Genomic DNA, 25,336 nt, shown 5'->3' on the forward strand with positions numbered 1-25,336 from the left:
CGTGACATGACATGAGAATCATGACAGTAATGATACAAAAATGATTTGTATTCAAAAAGTATGAAAGGAAAATTAAAAGTAAGAATGTGTGATGATCAAAAACAAGTTAATTGAGGAATAACAGGAATTCTGAATTATTAAAGTAGTTTGTTACAAAGATATTTACAATTAAAACTCACTCGGGCACTTTTGACCCATGTTGTGTATCAAAGGGTTAATCCCTGAAAAAGTTGAAAATGCGGCAAGCTTTAATGGATGAAAAGAAAGAGAAAGTGAAGCAAGGATGCCCTTCATAGCCTTCTGGATAAAGGCACATGTTATGCTCACATGTTAAATGACTGTCACTGCATTTTTTGGCAGAACTTTGAATCTGCAGTTTCAAGACTTTATCGAATAGTTAAATCTGAGTCACTCTGTGGAGGATTACAAATGAGGGATAAGCAGCAGCATTGCCAGGGGGATGTTTCCTGCAATGAGCTCACAATGGCTGGTTCAGACTGCTGATAACCCTGCTAGACAAAAAAAGGATAGTCGTTTAAAATTCTCTCAGTATTAATAGTATAGTATTTAAATGGGGATTAACCTGAAACAAAACTGAGTAATTGTCTCTCACAGATCTGGTTCTCTGGGGGAAAGAACAGATAGATTTGTTTCGGATAATTAAGCTGAGTCATTGGAATACATTAAATATAAAAAATACAACAAATTCTCGATTGACATGGCTGTATGAGTTTATGTATATACAGTGCATGTTACATAATTATCAGAATTAAGAAGAAAGAACTTGTTAGAATTAAACATGGCAGCAGACCCTTCAGGTTCACTGCATATCACATTTTTTTGGTGGTTTTATCAAATGTAAATGTACTAAGTGATCACAAAATGAATGTCTACATTATTTGTTAATGTTGTGGGTAATCCAAGTAGGGCCCCTGTGTCAAAATCCACATTTTAGATTCAATTATTCAAATGTATACTTTGCACATAATGTTTAAAAAAGTTGTGTTAAATGAATTATCGATAGGGGCCAAAAAGCCATACTGTAGGTTACTATGACCATGCATATAGACATACACGTCTCTTATAGGAAATGAACAGCTATTGTTATATCGATTTAAGGAGCTGCTATAAGTAAAACAACAACTATTGACATTCCTTTTAGCATCAGCTGTATTTTTTGTTTGGTGCCTGCTAAGACTGGTATTTTTTAGCTGTTTAGCATTAACACAGTTACCAAGCTCACATTTGAGTTCAAAGCATCACTGTGTCTCAGTAAACCCTCACATGGCTGCTATATACCTTTTGTCTTGTAAGTTATTCAATTTGTACTGTAAATGTTTACGATTCTTCCTTTTTGTTAATCTGGGTTGTATAACAAATTGTGAGCTGCATCTGACCATGAAACTGACCATTTTTGTTTCTCCTCGAGTCGCCAGTTTTCTTCATCAAGCATATCAAAAATACATGCACAAACATTTATTTAAGAGGGTAAGTGTGCCATCCGAGTACATCTCGGCTTTAGCCACGATTAAATGGGACAGTTACCCCAAGAGGAAAAAAGAAAAAAAGAATCCATTTACCTGAGGTGCTAAATATCAATCTAAACTGTTTTGGTATTTGTTGCAGAGTTTACTTCTGTTGCCTGCCTTAACCAAAATCACAATCCTCCGCTTCCACCCATTCCTAATTTGGTTCGTCATACTCCTACAATATTGTTTCAGAGGAGAATTAATTAATTAATGAGCGACCTGTGGATTAATTCTCCTCACTTTGTCAACACATACACACGTGAGCACACCTAGAGCCCAATACACACATTCACCCCCTCATAGTCAGTACACACACACTCCCTCCTCTCTTTCCCTCTTCTCTGGCTCTCCTCTCAGAATGGATTTTTCATACAGAGTTATCATTATCATTAATTTAAGAGACAGGTTCGCTTCAGAGCAATTGAAAACACATTTGTTACAGTGTCAAGCAGAGACGGGGGCTGAAGGAGAGAGAGGGGGGCGCATTCCCACTCTGAATCCACACACTCAAGTATATTACTATGAGGAAGGGTTAGAAAAAACAGAAGGTATACAAATGTATTTTGAGCTAAGTGATAAACACCGCCAATCCCTTCTGTTTGAGATCAGACCGTGTTTTTCTTCTGATAATCAGGCCGAGAAAATGTGATGAATACGCAGATGTTTGGTCTGCAAAGCCAATAAGACAACATTGTTTAAGTTCAAACAATTAGCTTATTATAAAAGACAAGGCTTGTGATTATCTATATTATTGTCATAAAAATACCTTTATTATAGCAAAAGCCACAGTGTTTAGGTCCACCTCTCAATTGTTCTGATTCAGTTGCTGTCTGTTCCACTCAGCCCTATAAGTCTATTGGTTTGTTTAGGTATGAGTCCATCCCTCAAATGTTCTGCTCAATATTAGCCCATTGGTTATAAGACAAAACAAGTCACACATATTTTCATTAACTTTAGAAGAAAGGAAGCAAAAAGGGCTATATAACTTCTTAAAGCAGATGAGCACTATAGTATTTAGTAAACAAGTTCATTAGAGTAAAGAAGATACCAGTTTGGCCCTATTTTCTGCGGTGGAAGAATCCACGTTGTTGCTATGAGTAATACCAGCAGCAGGACAGATTGGGTTTTGGATGTGTTTTTATAGATATTAGACAAAAATATAGCTACATGGTACATTAAAATCCAAATAAACGGATACTATAGTTTGTGGGTAGATTGGGTTTTGGGTACTTTGTTCTATTTTAGAATGAGATTGAATCAAATATATATAAAGTATTTATATAAAAGTAGGAAGCAAGCATGTGCAATCAAAAGGTAAAATACATTTCATAAGATTATAAGAAGATAGAAATTGAAATTAAAAAGAAGAACAACAAATTAAATATGAATATACAGTAAGTCATTGATTGTTTTGGTCTTTCTATGTGACATGTTAATAATAAAACATTATTGTTGAAAACAATGCATTTAGAAGTATGCACCAACTGTTATCATTTTCATCTTTGCCCTTGTGTAAAGCGTATTAAAGATAATGGTGTTTTCCTCAGTGACGTTACAGTAGATACAGCGATGACACAGCAATGTACCAACTGCAGCTGAACACCCAGCAGCTCTATCGATCTAGTCTCCTCAAAGTCATTAAGATGAATACAAGTTCCTACGAGGTATGTGCCTATAACTCACTCCACAATAACCAAAGCCAGATTGATCTCCTGGAATTATATTTACCTCCAGTTATAGACCTATACAGTATATGCTTTAAAACACCCTGCCTTTGTTGGATGTTCATTTGACATACATAATTGAGGACATGCACCATGTAAGCAGTGCACAGTATAAAGAAGGTCTTAAAACTTAGTTTTGACAAGGGGGGTCTCTACTCTTAGTGCTGCAGATAGCTTTAACAATCTTTCACAAGTGGTTACAAGCACCAAAATGTCAACGTGTATCCCTCTGGAGCCATTTATTTAAAAAAGCCCATTAGCCACCTCCATTTTGAAAATGGCGGCCATCTCCAGCCGAGGAAACAGTATTTTACCACAGAATTTCAACCACTGGCTAGACCCTCCAGAAAAACGCGGGCAAAAATCCTTGATTATGCGGGCTAAATTCCTTGATTATGCGGGCTAAAATCCTTGATTATGCGGGCTAAAATCCTTGATTATGCGATTAAACATGCAGGGTTTTTATGTGATTTTATGCGGTGAAATTGCGGGAAGTTGCGAAATATGTGGAAATATGCGGAAGGTTGCAAAATATGCTAAATATGCGGGGGAAAAGAATAACAATTTTTAAAAATATTGGGCTGTCTTATTTATTCTCTCTCACAAACAACCTGCCACTAACGTTAAACCCCTTTACTATTCAATTAAACACATTCAATGTATTGTAAAAGCAATTGGGCTATTTTAATCTCAAACACACACCCCCCCCCCCCCCCCCCCCCCCACACACACACACACACACACACACTTCTCATGCCTCATTCTGTTTTCATTTACTCGTTCGTTATCTGACCAGCTTCAATCTTGTAGGCTACTCACTTCGGCTTTTGGAGGTTGATGCCTCGGTGAACGTGAGTTGAATGGCTTTCTTGTCCGCAGCAGCAGAAAGCATTTTCGAATGTTTGAATGAATCAAAGTGGGTCGCCACCGTCGATTTTCTCTTATGCTCCAACACACAGTTGCACGGGGTGCAGAATAGTTTCCCCCCACTTTTTGCCCGGTCTTTAGTAGAAATGTTCGTCGGTAAATGAGATGGATTAGATTTTTTCATCTTGGTGTTTTCTTTATCGTGTGAGCTCCACACGTTCACTCTATACAGTGTTGTTTACATTCTGTGATGCGCGAGCTGATGACGTCACGTCAAGACGAGTTAAAAAAAAAATGTCTCAACTTTGTGTGGAAAAATGCGGGGATTATGCGGCCTGTTGATAAATATGCGGCCTTTTAAAAATATGCGGCCTTTTAAAAATCTGCGCCATTTTGCTGAATATGCGGTAAATTCTGCGATCGCAGAATCGCGTTTTTCTGGAGGGTCTAACTGGCTCAATTTGGGTGATTTTGGTATTGAATTATATGTTTTTGACTATGGGAAAGTCAAATGTATATGTTTGAACTTGTTCAGAGCTGTTTTGTGTAATTGTAGAACACAATATTTAAAAATTAACACGTAAAAAAATTGATAATTTCAAAAAACATGTAAAACTATGATTTTCAAACACCAACAGGAACTATAGACGTATTTCCATGTTTATTAGACATAACATTGCCCCAGTATGATTTTCTATGTATTTACTCCTGACACCTGCAGCTGCATAATGCTGTACAGGTAAGATCAAATCGGTAACATTTGCATCGTCCACTGCATTCTGACTTGCATCCACACTTGGTCAGCTGCTGACAGCTTTCAGCGATAGGCGGAAGCTTGGTCCAGAATATCTGCAAATGATCTTCTTCTTTGGTCCATCCCCACTCTGCAGGACTCTGTATTTCAGGTTGAAGCACTGTTGACTGACAACATATACCTGCCTGGTAGGCTGCACGTTTAAAATGCTGCAGAAGAGCGGCTTGGTTAGGAGGAATGGCCTTGTAGGCCCTCTGTTTCCTTGCAAACATGTCCAATCTGGCCTCATTAACACCCTCAGCAGCACTGGACCTGTCATACATCATGACCACACGTTTTTCCAAGATCTTCAGGTCGTCATCATAAACCACTGTTGGTGGATATGGCTGAGTTTACATTACATTACATTGCATTTAGCTAACGCTTTTATCCAAAGCGACTTACAATAAGTGCATTCGACCAGGAAGATACAAACTTGAAGAAAACAGAATCATATAAGTACATCAGGTTTCATAGAGCCAAACATTTCAAGTGCTACTCAACTGGCTTTAGAAAGCCAGTCCTTTATTAGTATATAAGTGCTTTGTTAATAATTATATCGCTCGAAGTGGAGTAGAAAGAGATGAGTTTTCAGTCTGCCCCGGAAGATGTGCAAGCTATCTGCTGTCCTGATTTCAATGGGGAGCTCATTCCACCATTTTGGAGCCAGGATAGCAAACCCACGTGTTTTTGCTGATGGGAACTTGGGTCCCCCTTACAGTGCGGGTGCAGCAAGCTATTTGGCTGATGCAGAGCGGAGTGCACGTGCTGGGGTGTACAGTTTAACCATATCCTGGATGTAGGAAGGGCCAGGTCCATTCGCAGCATGGTATGCAAGTACCATTGTTTTGAAGTGGATTCTAGCAGTTACTGGAAGCCAGTGAAGGGAGCGGAGGAGCGGCGTGGTGTGGGAACATTTAGGAAGGTTGAAGACCAGACGAGCCGCTGCATTCTGGATGAGCTGCAGAGGTCGGATGGCACATGCAGGTAGACCAGCCAGGAGGGAGTTGCAGTAGTCTAGGCGTGACTGGTAGTTGCCCGTTTTGCTTGTAAAGTAATCTTGTTACTTTAGATACTGTCACACAAACCAGTTAAATGTGATTAGTCATGTTTGCTCTAAACACTTAAATATATATATTTGGTTTTAAATTATAGTGAAGATTTTTCAATTTAAAAGGGGCCCTTTCTGCTAATTTTCAGGTTTAGTATTTTGTTCCGCTCCTGTGACATGTCTCCATGCTTTAATGTTCACAAAGCTCTTATTTTCCTCACACTGTCTGTGATGCAGCACCTCTTGTCACCCTCTGTCTGACACCAGAGCCCAGTCTGCTCTGATTGGTTAGCTGGCCGGGTCTGTTATGATTGGTTAACTGTTTAGAGATGCCTGACCCTTACCATGTCACGTACAATGTGTTGGAGCGCTAGCAAATAGAGTGGTGCAGGGATGACGTATTTACCTGGAAGTAAGCTGCATATGGGTTCCCTCGACAAAAAAGCAATGGGATATCTATAATAGGATTTTGGAAAATAGCTCAAAATAAGGTCTGTGGAAAACGAACCTGTTTGATAAATGCATGTTTTGTTCAGCCGGATAATATCCACATGTCTACCCTACTTTTATAATTTTCTAATCATAAATCTAATCGCCAGAAGCAAAATGTTAACGTTATGCTATAAACTAACTACAGCCGAGTACAGCAGGGACAACTTCAATGCCACGCCAACTTAAGATCGATATTCAAAAATACAGATTCTAAATGGTACAAGTTGAAGCATTTCAATGTTTGCAAGAGCGCAGCTACTTGCTTTCAAGCAGAACAGGGCAAACAAACTTAGCGGGAGTGTTTACATATTCGGCGTAATGACGTACAACGTCCTCGACAGTTTCTGTAGTCCTATTCAGCCACTTGTTAACAACCGTTATTTTTCATACACTTTCCAAGTCATGTCTAATCTATTTAATTTACTACAGGTGGACTCCAGTCAATTTATAGAAACATCTCAAGGATGATCAGTGGAAACGGGATGCGCCTGAGCTCAATTTTCAGTGTCAAAGCAAAGGGTGTGAAATACTTATGTACATGTGATATTTCATTTGATTATTTTTAACATGTTTGCAAAAAAATCTTTAAAAACGTTTTCACTTTGTCATTATGGGGTATTGTGTGTGGAATGTTGAGAAACACAATGAATTTAATCCATTTTGAAATAAGGCTGTAACATAACAAAATGTGAAAAAAGTGAAGGGGTATGAATACTTTCCGGATGCACTGTACATGCACAAAAACCTATTAAACACTACAGGAGAGGGAAAACCCAAAAGTGACAATGACAGTGCAAATCTGTAGTGTTTTTGGCACATGGCCTAATTTTATTGTGGTGACATAATGAAAAAGCACCTATTAGTTTGCATAAAACAAATCTTGTGATACATTTAGGGTTAATGGTGAGAATCAGATGCAAGTCATCCTGCATTAACTGTGTCTGTATCCATATCTAAAATCTGATCATCATGAATAATGCATATGCTATTCGATCTACAGTATACCTGGAAACTGTGGCGGGATGAACCACCCAACGGTATCATTTCAAACTGTAGACCTGAGATAATGAAAATAATCATCTGCCCGTTCTAACAAAGACTTTTTGAAGTCTCTCTCTCTCTCTGTCATATATCTATTAAAAGCTGCTGCTGACGTCAAAAGTGTCCACCATCTTTGACGAGAGCTGCACTGCCCCCCCCCCCCCCCCCACCCCCGGTTCCCCAAACCATTGAAGAAGAAGTGAGGAGGACTCAGCCGACGCGTAGCAGTGCCTTTGCAGCATCCCAGTCATATTCAGAGAGAGAGAGGCTGTGTCGGTTAGCTGTTGATATCCGCAGACATTTCCTCCCAAACTGACTGCGGGGCACCGACAACAGGCACAGGTAAGACCCGAGACTCTTTATACTCCTTTTCTACTAATCTTATTTCTTAATTGGGTTGTTTTGTGCGCATTGAAGCAGTTCGTTATTCGTGAAAGGCAAGCGTTGGATTTCTGAATCAGGGTGAAGCTTTTTTGGGTTTCCTCTTCTTTGGGAATATAGAGGATGATTTGCGGTGTTAACAATCAGAAGACATGGAAGAAAAGCAATGCGTGAACTCGCCGGGTGACAAATCCCTCACGCGCAGTGGGATCGCATGGATGCGGAGCGCTATAATGCGTAAAATGCAATGTGGGCGTTTTCAGAACCTTGGACAGCGGCAGAGAATGAAACCCAGAGCGAGGAGGTGAACTGCAGCTCCGTCTAAACACCGCATTGTGAAGTGAGAAAAAAAATGATACGGGGTCGTGTGTGAGCTAAGCATTTCTCCCAGCCATTTTAGATCTTTAAATCAATGACTGAGAGCCTCCCCCCCCCTCCCCCCCCCCTCCTCCGTCTCGGAGCTGATAGCCGCAGCAGGTAGACCGCTGATGTCGCAGCGAGGTGGGGGGAATCACGAAGCAGCATCTGTCAGCCCGGAGAAGGAAACAGCATCTCCCGCTGACTACAGGAGAGGAGTCTGGGTGATTGCGGTGCATGTGGTCTGATGAACTGAATGTCATGTTACTGTAAACTGCGCCATGGTGGAAGTCGGTGGGAGAAGGGTAGCCGATATAAACAGAAGGAGGTGGGAGGGAAAACGGGGGGTGATATGATCCTGCACGGAATGCGTCTCCCCCTTTTTTAATTTGTTTTTACGCATTAGCTTTACATACTTATACATTTGCGTGATAGAAGGCAAAATATCCCATGGTCAAGGTGCGGGTGGTGCGGGTGGTGCGGGTGGTGGGGTTGGATGGAGGTGAGTAAGGTCTCCGGGGAGGACCAGGGTGAAACCCGCACTATGACACCCCCCCCCCCCCCCCCCCCCCCCTCTGTATTAATTCATCAAACAAACATCACTGTCTATCACGCATGGCGCAGAGAGGCTCATTTGGTACTAGTCTGCACATGTAAACCAGCTTGCATTTAGATTGCACCATTAGTGCATAGAAATAAAAGGCATGTGCAATTTCTTCTAAATTTGACTTAATTAGCTGTTTCTAAAAAAGAATGTAGGAGACAGACTGGACACTATGGTGTATGTCATGATTTTTCACATCATGCCAAATGGGAATATTCAGTTTTTTGGGAACAAGGGCGATTCATGCTGGTACGGACGTTTGGGCTGAGGAACAATGGTGGATGTCTGGATTGTGTGTGGTGAATTGACGCCCCTGTTCAGCATGTCACGCACAGGGCACACACCATGGCTGCTTGTTAGAGGAATCTCACACGAGGATGTACATAGATGGTTGTTGGGTATCTTTTGAGTTTGTTGCGATGCGGCACATTGAACTCATGTTGATCTGTGGGATTATTTCATATTAGCTCACATGGAGGCATGATTTGCTGTCACCTCAGGGTTGATTTATGTCCCTGGGAATCCTGCAGTTTGGCTCTTACATGAGGATCACAAGAAGATGTTCCCACATTCCTTTAGTGAGTTTGTAATGACCTTAAAGACACGGATTGGATCATACAGTCAAAAGCAAACCAACATGAGTTGATTAATGAAGAACAGCCTGCAGGCGTTAGACTGTGACAGCAGCGTGTTCATTACAATGACACATTATAGCCTGCAGTACATAGAGAGCACAGTAAAGCCCCAAAGGATGCTCCAGTTGCCATGACCGCTATACCATGTCGTGTTATGCGGCTCGTACTGTTTGGACTGCAGAGAGGGAGAGAGAAACGGAAGAGGGGGGGGAGGGGTGCCTGGTCGGGCCTATACTGCACACACTGTGAAAGGGGGCTGCTCTCTGAATAAATGGTGACTCACAACACCATCACCATCAACCGTCCACTGATTGTTTCCCAGAAACACCCTGGCCATTGTTCATTTCAAACAGGCGCTCTCACGCACACCAGCATTGTATCTTTGTGAAATGGAGCTAAAGATTGATGCCGGTGAACGCTGAGGCGGCTGCGCATTGCGTGTTTTGGTGCAGGTACAGGTCTTAATTGTCTTAACACGTTAACATTCCATTATCATCTTCCATGATCAAATCTATCACAAAGTGGCATTTAAAATGTTTGGAACATCCTCTTTGGCATATCTCTTGCTACTTTGGATAAAAGGATCATTTATTGTCATTGTCAAACTCAGGGATGTGCAGCAAATGCATTTATACTGCCATTCTGCTGAGTAACAATAACAAAAAAGGCAAAACAACTATTTTATGATAGTGTGGAATGATAAATGTAATGCCGTGTTGCTATTTGGCCTTCACTTATCAAACATACGTCTTATTTTCCTCATCTACACTAGCTGATAAAAGTCCTTTTGGGAGCAAACCCCATGTTTTGCTTTTCACAATTGCATCACAAATAGCTGTTTATATTCGGGCCTTGCATCCAACCTAAAGCTTCAGAAAAGAAAACAACTACCTGCTGAAAGAAGAGAAAGAAAAGCATCCTTTGCCCAAGGGCATTTTTTTGTACTGCAGTTGTTTCTCTCTCTCTCACCCAGTTCAGGTTTTATCTGCATGACAAACAAAATTGTCCTAGTGGATTCAGCAGAACTTGTTCAGCCGCTGTCGCATTAGTCACTTGTCCCGAATAATGCCCCGTGGTGGTCAAGTATGCTGTTCTGTCTGTATTTTCTGAACAGCAGAGTGCTTTTTCAACCATTCTCCATAGCCAGAGGAGAATTGGCTAATCTGTCTGCTTCTTGGAGACATCATAACGGGTTATATACTGTTCAGGATATTGTGTTTTTTCTCAGTGCAAAATCATCAAGCCATGGATGGAGTTATTGTTCAGTTAAAATTCATTAAATGATGTCTGCCACCTTATATATGTAAGGCTTTACTGATGTGCCACAATAATGTATCCTGATGTTATTGAGTTAAAATATTAATATTTTGGCTTTCCGAGTTAACATTGATTGATTTGACTGTGATTAAATCAGCATATACTTCTGCCAGGGGATGCCACCCCTCAAAATCTCCTGCCACCCTCTTGCCCCCCCATGAATATTTGTCTAGATCCACCCCTGCTTACGTGGTGACTTGTATAGGTTGAGGTTTTTCGAGGCTGTTGCTTGGTGTGGCGAGAATATTGCTCCACTTTCTCCGGTCCCCGAGATTGGGCTTCCAGTAGCTCTGGAGAGAGCTTTCGCACCTGTGGCCACTAACGGTCATAATTTCTCTGCTTTGTTTCAAGACCGGCATCAGAAAGCTTTTGAATGGTAGTACTTTTCCAGTTGGTCTACCTGCTCTTCACGTAGCTCTGCATGCCGTCGTTTAGGTGCTTTTTTTTTTCTGGAGATAGGCACTGCTCAATACACTCCTCCATAGTAAGGCCACCCCGGAGGTTTAAGTTAAGTAACGCATAATGTACAGCGAGGCGGTCATAATGGGTAAAAGAACACTCGACAGGCAGATCAAAAATAGTCCGTTGTTACTGTTTGAACTAACTTAGCGGCAGGAACTGCTTCGATAGCGTTTTTGTGGATCTTTTTTATTAGAGATTTGAAAACATCGTTGCTTGCTTTAAAAGTAGCACAATTCATTATGTCAAACCTTGGAAAGTATCTAGATATCCCTGCCTTAATGCCAACGTAACTGGCAACTGAATATGTTTTGCCGTTTGATGTCTATGTCTGGACCGTTGCGTAAAAAGGAGGGTTTCTGCCCCGTTACTTCTCCGCTGTTTTCTTGTCCCAGTTTGAAAAGCAAACTGCATAATGACGCTGCTGACGTCACTTCTTCTTCTTCTTCTTCTTCTTCTTCTTCTTCTTCTTCTTCTTCTTCTTCTTCTGCTTCTTCTGCTTCTTCTGCTTCTTCTTCTGCTTCTGCTTTTGGTTTACTGGCGGGCCGCAAATCACTTCACGGCGTATACTGCCACCCGAAGTCCCCGGCCGGAAGTCCCCGGAGTTGGGGTGGGACTGGCTTCAGTAGAAGCTGCTGGGCTTCTACTGAAGCCTTCCGAGTGAATCGCCAGAACGCCGACACCTCCTCATCACTCCACCGCTCCCATGTTTTTTTTTGTGTTGCCATAAGTTATTCTCTCTCCGTTGGTGCGCTGGGTTAATGCTAATGCTAATAATGCTAATGCCAGCAAATACAATGGCGGCTTCACAAAACTTTTCACAATTTTACGGGGCATGGTTTGCAATTCGCCCAGCCAATAGAAATTGGTACTTTTTTCTCCCCAGGATAGTAACACCTTTAGCAGGCACTAAAAATGGGGGTTAAAGTTCCCGGCACTAACTACTCTTTTTGTTGTGTACGCGACATAAGGGGTCCTAACGGAACTAAACGGGAAAAGTACGGGGAAAAATACTCCGGTGTGAACGTGCCTAATTCTACCCGTGATATAGGCTCATTATATCACGGCTAAGAACCAATCAGATTGTTTGATTTGACTTGTCCGTTTTATAATTCACATTAACTTCTACAAATAACACAAACACATGTGGTTTTAGAGAGGGAGATACCGTTCAACCCATAAACAACCATTATTAACATACAACTCCTTGAAATACCTCAATGTGTCCATTTTACTTACTTCCTTTATTTACATTGAACAAACATAACATAACATAACATTTGAGTATATCACGGCTAACTGTTTTCAGTTCTTAAGCTAAGATAAAGCTGGAAGGTTATCTTATTATACAGTATAACGTTTTACATTAGATTGGATTGTACTACTGACAGGCAGGGTTGAGCTTTTTTTGTGTAGAGTCAGCCCTCACGGGACGACCTCTCACTTTCTTAGAGACACTCCACATGTGGACAATAAAAGAGAAACAAAATGGCTGCTAGAATGAAGTGGCGCATTGTTTCTAACCATGTAGAAAAAAAAAAGTTGAATTATCAAAGCAATTGTTTTATTGGTTTTATCTTTATTTAGCTATGTTTCCTCAAACTTGTCAGATGGATAGTCGTATTGCATTATGGGTAGCTAAATGCTTATTAATGAAGATGGGTTTGGGATATTGATTGAGACTCGTTTCAGTGCTGGCACAAAATCCTGACGTCTCTATATTTAGTTGTATTCATCTTACCTCCTGTTTTACCCTCTCGCAGATATGACAGCAACAGAGAGTTCATATTATCTCCCTCTTGCTTTGATGCTTTTCTGGAACTGAAAAAAATAACTCCCACATGGTTTTACCTTTTAAAGCTACTTTTAGGAGTCAGTTATCTTCGAGGCCAATCCACCGCGCTGTCATCATTCTGCCATCTGTCTTCTCTCCCGCTCTCACAGGGTAACATTATTATTCTTTTGATTAATGAAGGGAATTTAGAGAAGGAAAAATAATGTTATTACAGCGAGAGGGAAGGAGAGAAGCGAGATAGAGACAATGGAATAATAGAGAATAAATGAGGGAGAGAAACTGTGAAATCGATTTGAAGAAATACCGTGAATACTTCCTGTGTGAAAGTGTTTTTAAAACAGATAGTTGTTCCTATCCAGATTATATATTTGTAATTGTATTAAACCTTTATTAAACCAGGAGATTTCCGTCTCAATTAAGAATATATTTTAGAGCTGGCGACCCATACACAGTGTCTGCTGCCAAGTACTCGGAACATTTCAGGTAATATCATCCTCTATCTTCCTCTTTCACCACAGTATCTCTAAAAAGGGCACTCTCTGGCCCAAAAGTATCTTTACATTTTTGTTCAAGTGGGACCTTGAGAAATGAAATGCAATCACGTAGAAAAAAAAACATCCCAGAGGACAGAACTATAAAAGCAAGTGTCCAAATTCACGAATGTGCTCTTTTTCCAACCGTCCACTGATTGTTTCCCAGAAACACCCTGGCCATTGTTCATTCAAGCAGGCGCTTTCACGCACGCATTGTATCTTTGGGAAATGGAGCTAAAGATTGATGCCGGTGAACGCTGAGGCGGCTGCACATTGCGTGTTTTGGTGCAGGTACAGGTCTTATTTGTTTCGTATATCCCAAAATGTTGTACGCACGTTAACATTCCATTATCAGCTTCCATGATAAAATCAATGAGAAAGTAGCATTTGACATTTTGGAGCATCCTCTTCGGCATATCTCTTGCTACTTTGGATGAAAGGATACTTTATTGTAATTGTCAAGCTGATGTGCAGAAAATGCATTTATATTCCCTTTCTGCTAATTAAATAACAAAAAAGGCAAATAAACTATTTCATAAGAGTATGGAATGATAAATGTAATGCCGTGTTGCTATTTGGCCTTCACTTATCTGCACTAGCAGATAAAAGTCCTTTAGGGAGCAAACCCCATGTTTTGCTCTTCATAATTGCTTCACAAATATCTGTTTATATTCAGGCCTTGAATTCAACCTAGAGCTTCAGAAAAGAAAACAACTACCTGCTGAAAGAAGAGAAAGAAAAGCATCCTTTGCAAAATTCTGTATAGGAACTTGGCATAAAATGTATATGTATTTTTGTAAATCAGAAATCATTTTTGATAAAACATGCCCTGTAATAAATACTGGTTCTCATATTTGACTATAGCAAGCTGATATTACTGCAATTGCATTTGAGAATTGAATTGGCACAGAAAGAAAACCTTAAAAGTAAGGGTACAAAATTAACTAATGCTCTTTTTTGTTTATTCCGTATGAGAATTTGGCACAAAATATGTTTATATTGTTGAGGTAAAATGGGAAAAATTGCCTGTAATAAGAAATGATTGTACCAATGTACGCACTATAATACGTTACATAACATGTTACTTAATAAACATTGGTTCTCATATTGTAATATGGCAAGCTGATATTATGGAGCATAGTCGCTTGTATGTGTGTGTGCGTGGATATGATGCAGCATGCTCCGGTTTCACATTGATCTGTAGCTTTAAACATATCCCTTTCACCAACACATTAGCCTTGGCTTCAGCAGCATTACATTGTAAACCGTCCCTGTCGGACTAAAGCTTCTATTTCCAGAATTAAAGCATGTATAGACGTTTTATCTCTGCATCAGTGAAGCATAAAGTCGCCATGTCATATGCTCGGGTCAACATGAATACAGCCTCCTCCCTCTACATGGCTTTGTGTGCTCAGGTGCAGGGACAATGCGACTGTACAGTATCAGTCTTCTGCAAACACGGCTTTCATTCTGTGATCAGTGGACTGTTATGGGCTGTTTCCCTTGGTGAAATTGTTGCTGTAGGTGTGTTTGTGAGCGGGTTATTTATGATGCTGCAGTACAGCTGGAGGTTGTTGGTGCGGGTTAGCCTCTGCAATGCTCTACATAAACCTTTAACAGAAGGTGAGGTATAGGAGAGAGGGGGCATGTGTTTCTTTTCTCAGTTGATGTGAGCTTTATCACAAATAGAATTCATTTTTTAGAACACAGTATAGTATAAAGACTGCAAGGAATGATATGGCATAATGGAACTTATGGTGTGACGTATTATGCATCTGGTTTGACTTTGTAATATATTTGACTTAAGTAGAGCAGCAATGATAAGTCAACAACAGAAAGACTATCTACGGGTCTTGTAATTATCCAAATTATCAAAAATCATCAACTGTTTTGACAATTGATTCATTTTTACTGCAAAAAGTGGCAGATTTGTATCTCAAATGTGCACATTTCCTGCTTTTCTTTATTGTATATCAGAAATAAGTGAACATCTTTTGTTTGTTTTTAGATTTGAAGACATCGTCATAGACTTTGAGAAATTAAAAAGGATATATTTATTGTAGATTGAACGATTAATGATGAGTCTAGAAAATAATCAGCAGAATAGTTGATAATAAATATTGTTGTTAGTTGCAGCCCTACCTTTTTATCAATTTCTTTTCCATTTGACTAAGACTTCATCAATAATATAATGGCATTGATATATTATATAATGTCTAAATATGCCTCATGAGCAGTAAAGGGTGTCAGTATAAGTGATTATTGATTATTTTTCGAATTACCTCCTCACTGGAGGTCAGCATCCCATTGAGTATTAGTTGAAGACGTTCAAATATGACGGTATTCAAAGGATGTCTAATTTCTTACTTTTTAGTTGTTTTATCCATTTAAGTCATACGTTAAGCAAAGAATGACAGAGATGTGAATTTCTTTTAATTATATATACAGTGGGGCAAAAAAGTATTTAGTCGGCCACCAATTGTGCAAGTTCTCCCACTTAAAAAGATGAGAGAGGCCTGTAATTTTCATCCTAGGTATACCTCAACTATGAGAGACAAAAGGAGAAAAAAAAATCCAGAAAATCACATTGTCTGATTTTTAAAGAATTTATTTCCAAATTATGGTGGAAAATAAGTATTTAGTCACCTACAAACAAACAACATTTCTGGCTCTCACAGACCTGTAACTTCTTCTTTAAGAGCCTCGTCTGTCCTCCACTTGTTAACTGTATTAATGGCACCTGTTTGAACTCGTTATCAGTATAAAAGACACCTGTCCACAACCTCAAACAGTCACACTCCAAACTCCACTATGGCTAAGACCAAAGAGCTGTCAAAGGACACCAGAAACAAAATTGTAGACGTGCACCAGGCTGGGAAGACTGAATCTGCAATAGGTAAGCAGCTTGGTGGGAAGAAATCAATTTTGGGAGCAATTATTAGAAAATGGAAGACATACAAGACCACTGATAATCTCCCCCGATCTGGGGCTCCACGCAAGATCTCACCCCGTGGGGTCAAAATGATCACAAGAACTGTGAGCAAAAATCCCAGAACCACACGGGGGGACCTAGTCAAAGTCTTTCAACATGACAATGATCCCAAACACACCGCCCGGGCAACGAAGGAGTAGCTTCGTAAGAAGCATTTCAAGGTCCTGGAGTGGCCTAGCCAGTCTCCAGATCTCAACCCCATAGAAAATCTTTGGAGGGAGTTGAAAGTCTGTGTTGCCCAGCGACAGCCCCAAAACATCACTGCTCTAGAGGAGATATGCATGGAGGAATGGGCCAAAATACCAGCAACAGTGTGTGAAAACCTTGTGAAGACTTACAGAAACCGTTTGACCTCTGTCATTGCCAACAAAGGGTATATAACAAAGTATTGAGATGACATTTTGTTATTGACCAAATACTTATTTTTCACCATAATTTGCAAATAAATTCTTTAAAAATCAGACAATGTGATTTTCTGGATTTTTTTTCTTCTCATTTTGTCTCTCATAGTTGAGGTATACCTAGGATGAAAATTACAGGCCTCTCTCATCTTTTTAAGTGGGAGAACTTGCACAATTGGTGGCTGACTAAATACTTTTTTGCCCCACTGTATATTATATTATATATGTACATATACCAAATTGCCTTTGTATTATAGCCCCCTGATGATGGATGAAGTACAGACTGGACTGTAAAAGAAACTCTGGTGATATTTGATTTGATTTTCTTCAGTATATACATGCTCCATGCCAACAACTGTGACCAAAGGTCTAATGACAAACATCCATATTGATTAGGGCACAAAAAGTTTTTTAGTCCCTTACGGAACTCAGCCTTTCCACTCCACGGACAGCTTTAACGTTCCCTGCCTAGGGTTCCATCAAACACGCAGATATAAAACGGAACGTCTGCTGCATCTCTCACCAGAGAACCTTCGTATATCTCCGTCCTGACGTTTATTACGTAATAAAACACGAGAGTTTGTGCTTCTGATTCAAAACAGGCTGCAGTGGCCTGTACATAGGCTACATTGCTTGGTTGATTGTTGCTCATATGTTTATCTGCACCGCCATCTTCTCAAAACCCCCTCACCCCATCTGAACCCCCCCCCACTATATTCCCCTTTTTGAAGAAGAAGAAGAAGAAGAAGAAGAAGAAGAAGAAGAAGAAGAAGAAGAAGAAGAAGAAGAAGAAGAAGACGTCGACGACATATTTGATTAATTTAGTGGTTATACAGTTGCAGTTAAAATACACATGTGCAAATAGGAAATCAAATAAGTTATTACAAGCGCATGTAATAATGCAGTGGTGTCAGAGCAAAGGGGCTACCATTTTCCCATGCCCTGGGGGTTCGGTGCCTTGACACCTCAACAGGGCCTAGGAGTCACACTTCTACCGACACCAGTGTACACTACTATTTTCTTTTGTTTGGTGTGTATGGGGACTCGAACCAGTGGCTATCTGGTGACTATCCAATTCCCAAGCTAAGTCCCTATACTGTTGAGAACAATATGTATAGGTCTTTTACCCAGTTTATCACTCAGATTTGGTGTGGCAGGATCTATGGGCCTTTCTCACTTGTGTCGTTTCCCTGTGACTAGTCCCTCCCACCAGGGAGCATGGAGGGACACAAAGAAACCAAGAGAAGCATGGAAATGAGTTTTAAGACCAATGGGACGTCCTTTCCTCCGGAGCGTCGTGAAGCGACGTCCGTTTGTGATGACGCTGCACAGCTGATCGTCTGACAGCAGACAGTTCTGTCCCCATTATTTCCACACACACCCCCGCCTCTGTTAGTACACATTTACTGACACAAACATTTCTATCATCTGTTAACCCAAATAAATAAAAATAAAATAAGAGCTAATTCTCAAAAAAGATAAACGCCATTCTTAAAATGTATAAACGAACAATAGTTTGATTGATATTGAGTGCACAAAATAAATAAAATAATTGAGAGAAGAAAAAGAGATATTATATATCAAAACCCAGTTAGATTAACATTCATTGGATTGCACACTTTGTTTGTTTGTTTGGATATGTAGCAAATTAACATTTTAATAGCACTTAATGACTGACTGAATGGAAATGACATTAAATGAAAATGTAAAACGAAAAAAGCGATCATGAAAATGTTTCCCAAAAATGAATAAAATGATTTTTGACCACTTTGTTGTTCAGATATATCACATATTTGTAACTAAATTATACATTAATTGACACAAAAGACGGTATAAACTGAGGAGTGACTCCCGTGAGGTTCATGTACTTTCTTCACTCCGCTGGGAAACTGCTCTCATGTCAAGAAGCATCACATCAGTGCATGCACTGGATCGTCCAATCAGTGAGCGATTCACAGTAAGGGGGCGGGGCGAGTGTCTGAGGATTTCATCGGAGGATGGTCTGGTGGTTCCTCGATTATAGCTCCTCCATTATCGCTCCTCGCTCCTCGGTCCTCCGACAAAAATAAGGCCATTGGGACGCTACTCAAGATGACGAAGACAAATCAACTTCCGGTGAAACCGAGACCGAGGAGCGAGGAAACGAAAAATAAGAGAAGTGAGAAAGGCCCTATAGCCCTTCGTTGATGCAGCCAATGTCTTTGTCAATTATCCCGCTGTACTGTAACTCCCAATAAATCTTCAGTGTCTGGCATCAGTCGAGCTCTCCAGTGTGCTCCATAACTTCAGAGTCCTTGCTCCAGAAACGTTCCCTACACCTACTTCCACTTCTATTAGGAGCATTGGGCAGCTATTATATAGAGCGCCTAGGGAGGGGGTCAGGGGCATTTCGGCCATACTTGGTCATTACGGGACTTGAACCCGCCATATTCCAGTTCCCAGGTCAAGTCCCTATTGCCAACATCAGCTCATGAGCACCCCTCCCTGTACCCTCTTGTTTGTCAAATGTAATTTCCTGTCCCTGTTCTAGACAAAAACATCATTTGTAATAGCCTCATGGTAACCAATGGCTGCCCCATTGGATGAGCGTTTTTTGCATTCATGACCTCTGTCACCCAAGGAGACAGCAGATGTGACAGTGGGACTGGAGGGTGTTTGCAGTGCTCATATTTGCTGTGTTATGCAGTGCATACTGAATCATGGCCTTCTTTTCTTCTCTTTTCATCCTTGTGTGTGTCTGTTCTTCTCTTCTTTCTACAGTAGCTCAAAATAAACACCTCAGTCTGCCCACTGGGATGCTTTTGTCCCGCCGTCTATTGTCCCTTGAAGCAGGACGCTGGCTGATAAGGAGCCATGCAGCTCAGGACCAATAAGAAATGGGTTTGGAGTGGGGGGGAGATGAGCTGTAAATCACCAGCCTTGCCCTTGTCTCACCCGCGCTCTGTCTGGTCTCTATTAGCAAATGTAGTGGCTACACCACCTTCAAGAGACAATAAATATGATGATGGCTTATAGTTTAACTTTGGTGCTGCGTGATAATGGATGAAGTACAGCAGTATTTACATTAACATACACACAGGTCATCGTGTGGCTATCCCTCAAGCTGTTCATGAAGGAGGTTATGAGAGGAGGTGTGTGACTGGAATACCAAGTGAGTAACTGCCCATCAATGTCAATTATGCCTTCACACCTCCAGAAAACATTCAACTGTAACTTCTGGCATCCCGGAAACACACTCACCTACCAACTCGGCTGCATGTACAGATTATTTTCTTTATGGATCAATCATTTGGTCTTTGAAAAAAGTGAAAATTACTATTCCAGTTTCTCAAAGTTCAAGGTGATGCATTTTAATGTCTTGTTTCTTCAAGACAAAACCCAAATATATTCACATTAAAGGATTAAGAAACTGAAAAATTCATCTTAATATACGATAAATCTTTGCAATTCTACTTCCTTCAAGTAAGAAACTAATAACACCTCTGACAGTTTCTCAATCCGCTATGTACAATACCAACAGTCATGCCATTGGCAAGGATAGGATATGTCTCGCATGATTTACTTATGTGTTCTCGAACATGCCTTATAGGAAACTATGGCGGGATTATGTTTGAGTGTTTGTATTTGCTTGCATAAGGAGCACAGTATGTGGTTTACTATTTAAAGCTGTCTCTCTGCATTATTCACCGAGCTTGATAAACTACTTTGGCCTAAATGTATAGTCTGATCATTAAAACATCACAAATAAAACATACCAGGGAAATGTTCCTGTCTAATGATGTTATCATGCCATGGGGAGGCTTGCAGCAAGGAACGATTATTAACCAGCCTGTATGAGCAATAATCACCAGTCCATTACAGTATGTATAGCATCATTTCAGTATTTTTAAATATGCATTTTGCTCCAAGCAACACAGCAGGAAGGTGTTCCATTTGCTGTAGCTAAAATATGCAGATTTATTTAAGATTTATATGCAGATTCGTTTTTTGTGGTGCAAATAGTATGTCTTATTATTTGGCAACTGGTCTTAAATTGTGTTGGAGTTTTTGTTTAAACAAGTACAGTGTCTCTGTTAGGCTATACTAAAATGCAATGCTTTTAGCTACAGAAAATACTTACATTCGTATGCTAGTATCAGCTTTAATCAGGACTGTACGCCGAGAGTCTAAAGGCAGTCTTAACCAAATTAAAACCAAGTCAATAGAATATCTAGTCCTGTTTAAACCCATATGAAGACATTATCTTCCCAATGCTAACCCTCTGCTCACTTGATCAACTATATAAACATAGCTTGGATTATAGCTCAATTTGGTTAAAGAAGGAAAAAATACTAGATAATCGAGTTCATGTGTACTGGTAAAATGCATCACACCCAAGACCAGGCAATTCCGAATCAATGATGCATATGTCCAAGAAGTGCGGTACTTAAAAGTGGTCTCAAAACTAAAATATGGCCAACCCTAGAGCCACACCTTAGCTTAAAATGACCAAAACAAAATCATCGAAAAAATGTAAATACTTTCCAGCTTGTTTTTTGTTGTTTATCGAGAAGACCTACCATTTCATCTCTAGTTCCTTTTATTCCCTTAACACAGGATTCGCACGTCTTGTCCTCTTCTCAAGGTCACAGCGGAGAAGGTCATGTGCATCTTCTCTGAGGCGTTTGAAGTGCAATCCTCTGTCTTAAGCAGGTATCCTGCAATGTTATGATGCTCTTTAGCCATGTGCTTCTGAGATGTGGATGGTAACATCGGGGTCAGGTGAATAAGTGATGGGGTCTTGGACTTCTCAGGTCAATAATGCATGACATTCTTTGCAGAGTGCTCCACTGGGATGTCGCTGCTGCTCTTAATGCTAGCTCCTCTGTGCAGAAAGAGCTCCTGCTGGTTTGACACATGGGCTTTCTGTGTGATGTTTCCTCACTGTTGTTATTATTCAGGCGCGCTGGGGTTCCTGGAAGGGGGGTGCCATTTTGTCGTCATGGTTATGTAAGGGATTATGTGCAGCGATCCGGTCATTATTGAGAAAAGAACCCAGACAGGGTGAGCAGGGCCTCGACGTTAAGTGCAGGGGTCTCGATTTTAACGTGATTTTTTAAATTTAAAAATAACACATTGCTTCCACTAAGAAAAAAAAAAGTCTGTTCTGAACTGCTGAGCTGCCACGGCAACAACATAACTTAAAATCACGGCAGCACTGATGGAGGTTTTCTGCCTCCTAACGGTCAGTCAGTTCACATTTGCTTTTCCATGAACCCATCTTTAAGCACTGCCAGAGCCCATACCGTGTTCCTGGTTTACTTCTTCTGCTGATTCCAGCTCTTTGAGTCTTTTCACCACTTTCCTTTTCTTGCGCCGTTTTCTTGTCTTTGTCTTTCTTTACTGAGGACATTTTTAGGCATCATAAATCCATTTAATTTCATTTCAAACCTTTATTTATCCAGGTGTATCCCTTTGAGATCATTGATCTCTTTTTCAAGGGAGACCTGCTCAAGTAGGTTCCACATGAAACATAAAAAGATAAACAGAACAACAAAAAGGAGATCATACAGCATCATTACAGGGATTTACAATTTACATAACTATCCACATGAACAGGTACCAACAGCTTCCGATTGAGTAGCATCCCACCGAGCTTTAAAAACATTTAGTGGCACCAGATTGCTCAGTTTCCATTTCATTTGCAGACTATTCCAAGACAGTGGAGCTGCGCATCTAAATGATATCTTCCCTAGGACAGTCCTAGCAGTTGGCACATTTAATAAAACTACAGCATGCAATCTCAGGCAGTAGCCACTTACAATTCGCCGTGAGATCAGGGAGCAGATGTAGGACGGAAGTTTCCCTAACATGGCTTTATATATAAAAATGTACCAGTGACTGAGCCTCCGTACAGTTAGCGAAGGCAAACCAGCCCTTGTATACAGGGTACAGTGATGGGTTAATGCAATAGTCCATAGTTTTGTGCTCTCCACAAATATACAAATTAATAGGAAAAAAAAATTCCATTGTGTTTTCTGATGGAGAAATTACAATTTTTTCTTTTTGGCTACAACTGATGTTTTCTGCAGATTGATAGAACTGCACATTGTCCCTTGATCAGAGCGTCCTTGGCAACAGTTGTCTATCGAAGAAGAGCCGACTGCTTAGTGTTCAAACTGACCAATCAGAATCAAGCATTTAACTAAGCCGTGTATTAAAATGTGATAAAACCCTCAAATAAAAAATGCGCCCACATAGCAGAAGAATTCTAAAATTAGAGCCTAGCGTGGATGCTGTGGAAATGTTATCAACATTAGATATTACTATCTCCTCTGCAGCTAAAGGACTATTCAAATAATTAAAAAAGGAACACCTACTTCATCTATTTCAAGCCTTTGTCATTGCTGTATTCTGTACAGAGCGATAGCACCAAGTGAAGAGCCGTAGTGACCTTCACAATTAAGTCGTTTATGCAACAAGATATATTTTTACAAGGGCAATTACCATCAGCAAATGCTCTATAGGTGTGGCCAGATGGCTAGCAGGAAGGCTATAAACAGGCCGGAAGATAACCTTTAAATTCACTTATTGTAGTATTAATCCACTGTGACTGTTATGTTGCTCTGAAGTCCAACCTCGTTATTTTTCAGTGGAGCAGACGCTTTTTCATCTCTGTCAGCTGGGTAGATTGAGATGACACTCGAGTGGCATCTTACAATTATAAAATGTCCACCAAAGATATTTAATTCAAAAAGACAAATGTTTGATGGAGGAACGGAGATGCAGCGACTAAAACTGAACGACAAACAAAATGACTGCCAACACTCACACACATAGAGAAAGAGAAGATAGAGACACACATACAACCCGTCACATCCAAGCTCTACAGTATCTTACCCTTGAGGTCATTTTCCCTCACATATCGATTAGTATGTCTTACAACCTTCTAATTTGTCCACGGTATAGGTCTTCAGACAAAATAGGCCATCCAAAAGGACAATAACATCATTTTCTTACCTTGATTTTCCTCCAGTGTGATCACTGCCATAAATCACACAAGAACATGGAAAGGAGGAGTATATTCAGCATTATATAAGACATTGTTACTTGACCAAACATGACCTGGGTAAGCATTGACGATGTATACTTTAGTTGAGTGTTCGACATACTTAAAACAATCAGATACTTACTGATGCACAGTAGAATTAGAAGGTGCGGTCTAGTCTGTGATCTTTTTTTTGGTAAAGTGAAAATGAAAGAAGAAGGCCGAGAGGGAGAAATATAAATGACAGCGTATTAATACAGGATATTAAAGAAGAGTGGAGCAAAATATATGAGAATGTGTTGATATGTGGTAGAGGGTGGGGGCTGGTAATCTGATTGGATAGGCTGTGAAATATGCCTTTCCTCAGGGATGGAATGTGCCGGGAAAGGAAATAAGGGCATCTCCATATCTAGCCTTATTGTTCCCATGGTGTTTACACTGAAGTGCCAGGAGGGTGGATGGATAGATGGATAGGAAGATGAACGTTCTGTAAAAAAAAATGTTTTTAACAGTACATAGACATTTGAATTTAGCCGTGTTTATTGCTCATCCAAAATACTGAGGAATTTGTTCGGCTTTACTCCAATGTGATTACTGCCAAACTAGAAATATACCATATTTTACAGCAACTTTTCTCGTGGCAAAAACAAGATAATACTGATAATCAGCAAGGCAACAAGCATCAATAATGGAGTAATAAAGTGTGTGTATCTTACTACATATACGCAGGTTGATATATAGACTAGTTGTGTCTTTTTAATTACTTTTTTTCCCTGTTCTTCTTCTTTATTACCTTCATGTTTACTCTGAGTCAAAAGGTCATGGTTTCAGCATCATGATGACAAACAAAGGAGCATGGGACGCTTGGGTGTGTGAACAAAGGAAAACCCATGTGTTAGCAAATGGACGTTTTAAGGCAGCTGTTTGGCAGATGTTTTGATGGTAATGTCGGATTTCCTACCTCCTTAAAATTAAGATTAGGATCACTTTTATTAATCCCTGTGGTGAATTCAGTTTTTCCCTCTGGTGCTTTTTTACAATTACGGCCCAAAATAGTGACACACACACATGCACAGGACATATATACATGAACAGTTGGCAGAGAGAAAATGGCTGCTCTGGGGCGCAGTTGAGGGTTCGGTGCCTTGCTCAAGGACACCTTGACCAAGGTTACCAGTCCACACTGCGTATTTTATTTTAGTCCGATCAGGACTCGAACCGGCGACACTTCGTTTCCCAAGCCAAGTTGATACAGACAGAGCTACTGCTGACCAATAAAATAAGATGCAATAAATAAATGATGAAAGGATTACTGAAGTCTAATTCCATGATAATTCA

At 40.3% G+C, this 25,336-nt stretch overlaps 1 protein-coding gene across 2 annotated transcripts in view; it reads left to right on the forward strand.

The window, feature by feature from the left end:
* The first annotated feature begins 7,679 nt into the window (after positions 1-7,679).
* Positions 7,680-25,336, forward strand: part of snap25a (synaptosome associated protein 25a) — a 46,256-nt gene continuing 28,599 nt past the window's right edge. The window contains exons 1-2 of one of the 2 annotated variants that reach the window (XM_079643086.1): positions 7,688-7,839; positions 19,732-20,122. The gene's annotated coding sequence lies outside the window, so the exon portion shown is untranslated. Of the gene's footprint in view, positions 7,840-19,731; positions 20,123-25,336 lie in introns of both variants that reach the window. The other variant, XM_079643085.1, reaches the window with a different exon arrangement.

The sequence above is a fragment of the Notothenia rossii genome (genome assembly GCF_949606895.1).
Source record: "Notothenia rossii genome assembly, chromosome: 8".
NCBI classification, from domain to species: domain Eukaryota; kingdom Metazoa; phylum Chordata; class Actinopteri; order Perciformes; family Nototheniidae; genus Notothenia; species Notothenia rossii.